The sequence below is a fragment of the Neomonachus schauinslandi genome, chromosome 10 (assembly GCF_002201575.2).
Source record: "Neomonachus schauinslandi chromosome 10, ASM220157v2, whole genome shotgun sequence".
Taxonomy (NCBI): domain Eukaryota; kingdom Metazoa; phylum Chordata; class Mammalia; order Carnivora; family Phocidae; genus Neomonachus; species Neomonachus schauinslandi.
In genome coordinates, this window is record NC_058412.1 from 85,005,825 (window position 1) to 85,014,205 (window position 8,381).

Consider the following 8,381-nt stretch of genomic DNA (forward strand, 5'->3'; position numbering starts at 1 on the left):
ACCCAGCCACCCCATCTCCCCCACTCTACCCCCACTCTAGCAACCCTCAGTTTGTTTCCTGAGATTAAGAATTCATCATATCAGTGAGGTCATATGATACATGTCTTTCTCTGTTTGACTTATTTCACTCAGCATAACACCCTCCAGTTCCATCCACATAGTTGCAAAAGGCAAGATCTCATTCCTTTTGATGGCTGCATAATATTCCATTGTATATCTATACCACTTCTTCTTTTTCCATTCATCTGTCGAAGGACATCTTGTCTCTTTCCACAGTTTGGCTATTGTGAACATTGCTGCTATAAATATCAGGTTGCATGTACCCCTTCGGATCCCTACATTTGTATCTTTGGGGTAAATACCCAGTAGTGCAATTGCTGGATCATATGGTAGCTCTATTTTCAACTTTTTTAGGAACCGCAATAATGATTTCCAGAGTGCTTGCACCAGCGTGCATTCCCACCAACAGTGTAGGAGGGTTCCCCTTTCTCCGCATCCCCGCCAACATCTGTCATTTCCTGACTTGTTAATTTTAGCCATTCTGACTGGTGTGAGGTGGTATCTCATTGAGGTTTTGATTGGGATTTCCCTGATGCCGAATGATGTTGAGCACTTTTTCATGTGTCTGTTGGCCATTTGGATGTCTTCTTTGGAAAAATGTCTGTTCATGTCTTCTGCCCATTTCTTGATTGGATTCTTTGTTCTTTGGGTGCTGAGTTTGATAAGTTCTTTATAGATTTTGGATACTAGCCCTTTATCTGATATGTCATTTGCAAATATCTTCTCCCATTCTGTCGGTTGTCTTTTGGTTTTGTTGACTGTTTCTTTTGCTGTGCAAAAGCTTTTTATCTTGATGAAGTCCCAATAGTTCATTTTTGCCCTTGCTTCCCTTGCCTTTGGCGATGTTCCTAGGAAGATGTTGCTGTGGCTGAGGTCGAAGAGGTTGCTGCCTGTGTTCTCCTTTAGGATTTTGATGGACTCTTGTCTCACATTGAGGTCTTTCAACCATTTGGAGTCTATTTTTGTGTGTGGTGTAAGGAAATGGTCCAGTTTCATTCTTCTCCATGTGCCTATCCAATTTTCCCAACACCATTTGTTGAAGAGACTGTCTTTTTCCCACTGGACATTCTTTCCTGTTTTGTCGAAGATGAGTTGACCATAGAGTTGAGGGTCCATTTCTGGGCTCTCTATTCTGTTCCATTGACCTATGTGTCTGTTCTTATGCCGGTACCATACTGTCTTGATGATGACAGCTTGGTAATACAGCAGGAAGTCCAGAATTGTGATGCCGCCAGCTTTGCTTTTCTTTTTCAACATTCCTCTGGCTATTTGGGGTCTTTTCTGGTTCCATACAAATTTTAGGATTATTTGTTCCATTTCTTTGAAAAAAGTGGATGGTATTTTGATGGGGATTGCATTGAATGTGTAGATTGCTCTAGGTAGCATTGACATTTTCACAATATTTGTTCTTCCAATCCATGAGCATGGAAGGTTTTTCCATTTCTTTGTGTCTTCCTCAATTTCTTTCATGAGTATTTTATAGTTTTCTGAGTACAGATCCTTTGCCTCCTTAGCTAGATTTATTCCTAGGTATCTTATGGTTTTGGGTGCAGTTGGAAATGGGAGTGACGCCTTAATTTCTCTTTCTTCTGTCTTGTTGTTGGTGTATAGGAATGCCACTGATTTTGTGCATTGATTTTATATCCTGTGACTTTATTGAATTCCTGTATGAGTTCTAGGAGTTTTGGGGTGGAGTCTTTTGGGTTTTCCACATAAAGTATCATATCATTTGCAACGAATGAGAGTTTGACTTCTTCTTTGCCCATTTGGATGCATTTTATTTCTCTTTGTTGTCTGATTGCTGTGGCTAAGACTTCTAATACTATGATGAACAGCAGTGGTGATAGTGGACATCCCTGCCGCATTCCCAACCTTAGGGGGAAAGCTCTCAGTTTTTCTGCAGTGAGAATGATATTCGCTGTGGGTTTTTCATAGATGGCTTTTATGATATTGAGGTATGTACCCTCTATCCCTAATCTGAAGAGTTTTATCAAGAAAGGATGCTGTACTTTGTCAAATGCTTTTTCTGCAACTATTAAGAGGATCATATGATTCTTGTTCTTTCTTTTGTTAATGTATTGTATCATATTGATTGATTTGCAGATGTTGAACTAACCTTGCAGCCCAGGGTTAAATCCCACTTGGTCGTGGTGAATAATCCTTTGAATGTACTGTTGGATCCAAATGGCTAGTATTTTGGTGAGAATTTTTGCATCCATGTTCATCAAGGATTTGGGTCTGTAATTCTCCTTTTTGATGGGGTCTTTGTCTGGTTTTGGGATCAAGGTAATGATGGCCTCATAAAATGAGTTTGGAAGTTTTCCTTCCATTTCCATGTTTTGCAATAGTTTCAGAAGAATAGGTATTAGTTGTTCTTTAAATGTTTGGTAGAATTCCCCTAGGAAGCCATCTGACCCTCGGCTCTTGTTTTTTGGGAGATTTTTGATGACTGCTTCTATTTCCTTAGTGGTTATAGGTCTGTTCAGGTTTTCTATTTCTTCCTGGTTCAGTTTTGGTAGTTGATACATCTCTAGGAATGCAACCATTTCTTCCAGGTTATCAAATTTGCTGGCATGGAGTTGCTCATAATATTATCTTATAATTGTATTTCTTTGGTGTTGGTTGTGATCTCTCCTCTTTCAGTCATGATTTTGTTGATTTGGGTTATTTCTCTTTTCTTTTTGATAAGTCTGGCCAGGGGTTTATCAATCTTGTTAATTCTTTCAAAGAACCAGCTCCTAGTTTCGTTGATCTGTTCTACTGTTCTTTTAGTTTCTATTTCATTGATTTCTGCTCTGATCTTTATTATTTCTCTTCTCCTGCTGGGTTTAGGCTTTATTTGCTGTTTTTTCTCTAGCTCCTTTAGGTATAGGGTTAGGTTGTGTATTTGAGACCTTTTTTGTTACTTGAGAAAGGCTTGTATTGCTATATACTTTCCTCTTAGGACTGCCTTTGCTGCATTCCAAAGATTTGGAAGAGTTGTGTTTTCATTTTAATTGGTTTCCATGAGTTTTTTTAATCCTTAATTTCCTGGTTGACCCCTTCATTCTTTAGTAGGCTGCTCTTTAGCCTCCATGTATTTGAGTTCTTTCTGACTTTCCTCTTGTGATTGAGTTCTGGTTTCAAAGCATTGTGGTCTGAAAATAGGCAGAGAATGATCCCAAACTTTTGTGACCTGGGATGTGATCTATTCTGGAGAATGTTCCATGGGCACTAGAGAAGAATGTGTATTCCGTTGCTTTGGGGTGGAATGTTCTGAATATGTCTGTGAAGTCCATTTGGTCCAGTGTGTCATTTAAAGTCTTTATTTCCTTGTTGATCTTTGGCTTAGATGATCTGTGCATTTCAGTGAGGGGGGTGTTAAAATCCCCCACTATTACTGTATTGTTCTCAGTGTGTTTCTTTGCTTTTGTTCTTAATTGCGTTATATAATTGGCTACTCCCATGTTGGGGGCATAGATATTTACAATTGTTAGATCTTCTTGTTGGCTAGACCCTTTAAGTAGGATATAGTGTCCTTCCTCATCTCTTATTAGAGTCTTTGGTTAAAATCTAATTTGTCTGATACAAGGATTGCCACCCCAGCTTTCTTTTGGTGTCCATTAGCATGGTAAATGGTTTTCCACCCCCTCACTTTCAATCTGGGGGTGTCTTTGGGTCTAAAACCAGTCTCTTGCACAGCGCATCAATGGGTCTTGTTTTTTTATCCAATCTGATAGCTTGGGTCTTTTGATTGGGGCATTTAGCTCATTTACATTCAGGGTAACTATTGAAAGATAGGAATTTAGTGCTATTGTATTGCCTGTAAGGTGACTGTTACAGTATATTGTCTGTGTTCCTTTCTGGTCTATGTTGCTTTTAGGGTCTCTCTTTGCTTAGAGGACCCCTTTCAAGATTTCTTGTAGGGCTGGTTTCGTGTTTGCAAATTCCTTTAGTTTTTGTTTGTCCTGGAAGCTTTTGATCTCTCCTTCTATTTTCAATCACAGCCTAGCTGGATATAGAATTCTTGGCTGCATATTTTTCTCTTTTAGTGCTCTGAATATATCCTGCCAGTCCTTTCTGCCTGCCAGGTCTCTGTGGATAGGTCTGTTGCCAATCTAATGTTTCTACCATTGTAGGTTATGTATCTCTTCTCCCGAGCTGCTTTCAGGATTTTCACTTTGTGTCTGAGACTTGTAAGTTTTACTATTAGATGTCAGGGTGTTGACCTATTTTTATTGATTTTGAGAGGGGTTCTCTGTGCTGCCTGGATTTTGATGCCTGTTTCCTTCCCCAATTTACGGAAGTTCTCTGCTATAATTGGCTCCAATATACCTTCTGCCCCTCTCTCTCTTTCTTCTTCTTCTGGGATCCTAATTATTCTAATGTTTTTCGTCTTATGGTATCGCTTAACTCTCGAATTCTGTGCTTGTGATCCAGTAGTTGTTTATCTCTCTTTTTCTCAGCTTCTTTATTTTCCATCATTTGGTCTTCTATATCACTGATTCTCTCTTCTGCCTCATTTATCCTAGCAGTTAGCACTCCCATTTTTGATTGCATCTCATTAATAGCCTTTTTGAATTCAACTTGGTTAGATTTTAGTTCTTTTATTTCTCCAGAAAGGGTTTCTCTAATAACTTCTATGCTTTTTCCAGCCCAGCAAGTATCTTTTTTTAAATTTTTTTTTATTCTTATGTTAATCCCCATACATTACATCATTAGTTTTACATGAAGTGTTCCATGATTCATTGTTTGTGCATAACACCCAGTGCTCCATGCAGAATGTGCCCTCCTCAATACCCACCACCAGGCTAACCCATCCTCCCACCCCCCTCCCCTCTAGAACCCTCAGTTTGTTTTTCAGAGTCCATCGTCTCTCATGGTTCTTCTAACCATCCGAATTCCCCCGCTTCATCCTTCCCCTCCTGCTACCTTCTTCTTCTTTTTCTTCTTTTTTTTTCTTAACATATATTGCATTATTTGTTTCAGAGGTACAGATCTGAGATTCAACAGTCTTGCACAATTCACAGCGCTTACCAGAGCACATACCCTCCCCAGTGTCTATCACCCAGCCACCCCATCACTCACACAACACCCCCCACTCCAGCCACCCTCAGTTTGTTTCCTGCAAATAAGAATTCCTCATATCAGTGAGATCATATGATACATGTCTTTCTCTGTTTGACTTATTTTGCTCAACATAATACCCTCCAGTTCCATCCACATCCTTGCAAATGGCAAGATCTCATTCTTTTTGATGGCTGCATAATATTCCATTGTATATCTATACCACATCTTCTTTATCCATTCATCTGTGGAAGGACATCTTGTCTCTATCCACAGTTTGGCTATTGTGGACATTGCTGCTATAAACATCGGGGTGCACGTACCCTTTCGGATCCCAACTTTTGTATCTTTGGGGTAAATACCCAGTAGTGCAATTGCTGGACCATATGGTAGCTCTATTTTCAACTTTTTGAGGAACCTCCATACTGTTTTCCAGAGTGGCTGCACCAGCTTGCATTCCCACCAACAGTGTAGGAGGGTTTCCCTTTCTCTACATCCCCGCCCACATCTGTCATTTCCTGACTTGTTAATTTTAGCCATCCTGACAGGTGTGAGGTGGTATCTCATTGAGGTTTTGATTTGGATTTCCCTGATGCCAAGCGATGTTGACCACTTTTTCGTGTGTCTGTTGGCCATTTGGATGTCTTCTTTGGAAAAATGTCTGTTCATGTCTTCTGCCCATTTCTTGATTGGATTATTTGTTCTTTGGGTGTTGAGTTTGATGAGTTCTTTATAGATTTTGGATACTAGCCCTTTATCTGATATGTCATTTGCAAATATCTTCTCCCATTCTGTCGGTTGTCTTTTGGTTTTGTTGACTGTTTCCTTTGCTTTGCAAAAGCTTTTTATCTTGATGAAGTCCCAATAGTTCATTTTTGCCCTTGCTTCCCTTGCCTTTGGCGATGTTTCTAGGAAGAAGTTGCTTCGGCTGAGGTCAAAGAGGTTGCTGCCTGTGTTCTCCTTTAGGATTTTGATGGACTCCTGTCTCACATTGAGATCTTTCAACCATTTGGAGTCTATTTTTGTGTGTGGTGTAAGGAGATGGTCCAGTTTCATTCTTCTCCATGTGCCTATCCAATTTTGCCAACACCGTTTGTTGAAGAGACTGTCTTTGTTCCATTGGACATTCTTTCCTGCTTTGTCGAAGATGAGTTGACCATAGAGTTGAGGGTCCATTTCTGGGCTCTCTATTCTGTTCCATTGTTCTATGTGTCTGTTTTTGTGCCAGTACCATGCTGTCTTGATGATGACAGTTTTGTAATAGAGCTGGAAGTCCGGAATTGTGATGCTGCCAGCTTTGCTTTTCTTTTTCAATATTCCTCTGGCTATTTGGGGTCTTTTCTGGTTCCATACAAATTTTAGGATTATTTGTTCCATTTCTTTGAAAAAAGTGGATGGTATTTTGATAGGGATTGCATTAAATGTGTAGATTGCTCTAGGTAGCATTGACATCTTCACAATATTTGTTCTTCCCATCCATGAGCATGGAACGTTCTTCCATTTCTTTGTGTCTTCCTCAATTTCTTTCATGAGTATTTTATAGTTTTCTGAGTACAGATCCTTTGTCTCTTTGGTTAGATTTATTCCTAGGTATCTTATGCTTTTGGGTGCAATTGGAAATGGCATCGACTCCTTAATTTCTCTTTCTTCTGTCTTGTTGCTTGTGTATAGGAATGCCACTGACTTCTGTGCATTGATTTTATATCCTGTGACTTTATTGAATTCCTGTATGAGTTCTAGGAGTTTTGGGGTGGAGTCTTTGTGGTTTTCCACATAAAATATCATGTCTTCTGCAAAGAGTGAGAGTTTGACTTCTTCTTTGCCAATTTGGATGCCTTTTATTTATTTTGGTGTCTGATTGCTGTGGCTAGGACTTCCAATACTATGTTGTATAGCAGTGGTGATAGTGGACATCCCTGCCGTGTTCCTGACCTTAGGGGGAAAGCTCTCAGTTTTTCCCCATTGAGAATGATATCCGCTGTAGGTTTTTCATAGATGGCTTTTATGATATTGAGGTATGTACCCTCTATGCCTATACTCTGAAGAGTTTTGATCAAGAAAGGATGCTGTACTTTGTCAAATGCTTTTTCTGCATCTATTGAGAGGATCATATGATTCTTGTTCTTTCTTTTGTTAATGTATTGTATCAATTGATGGATTTGCGGATGTTGAACCAACCTTGCAGCCCAAGGATAAATCCCACTTGGTCGTGGTGAATAATCCTTTGAATGTACTGTTGGATCCAATTGGCTAGTATTTTGGTGAGAATTTTTGCATCCATGTTCATCAGGGATATTGGTCTGTAATTCTCCTTTTTGATGGGGTCTTTGTCTGGTTTTGGGATCAAGGTAATGATGGCCTCATAAAATAATTTTGGGAGTTTTCCTTCCATTTCTATTTTTTGGAACAGTTTCAGAAGAATAGGTATTAGTTCTTCTTGAAATGTTTGGTAGAATTCCCCTGGGAAGCCATCTGGCCCTGGGCTTTTGTTTTTTGGGAGATTTTTGATGACTGCTTCAATTTCCTTAGTGGTTATAGGTCTGTTCAGGTTTTTTATTTCTTCCTGTTCAGTTTTGGTAGTTGATACATCTCTAGGAATGCATCCATTTCTTCCAGGTTATCTAATTTGCTGGCATAGAGTTGCTCATAATATGTTCTTTTTTTTTTTTTTAAAGATTTTATTTATTTGTTTGAGACAGAGAGAATGAGAGACAGAGAGCATGAGAGGGAGGAGGGTCAGAGGGAGAAGTAGACTCCCTGCCAAGCAGGGAGCCCGATGCGGGACTCGATCCCGGGACTCCAGGATCATGACCTGAGCCGAAGGCAGTCGCTTAACCAACTGAGCCACCCAGGCGCCCCTCATAATATGTTCTTATAATTGTTTGTATTTCTTTGGTGTTGGTTGTGATCTCTCCTCTTTCATTCATGATTTTGTTGATTTGGGTCATTTCTCTTCTCTTTTTGATAAGTCTGGCCAGGGGTTTATCAATCTTGTTAATTCTTTCAAAGAACCAGCTCCTAGTTTCGTTGATCTGTTCTACTGTTCTTTTAGTTTCTATTTCATTGATTTCTGCTCTGATCTTTATTATTTCTCTTCTCCTGCTGGGTTTAGGCTTTATTTGCTGTTCTTTCTCCAGCTCCTCTAGGTGTAGGGTTAGGTTGTGTACTTGAGACCTTTCTTGTTTCTTGAGAAAGGCTTGTATTGCTATATACTTTCCTCTTAGGACTGCCTTTGCTGCATCCCAAAGATTTTGAATAGTTGTGTTTTCATTTTC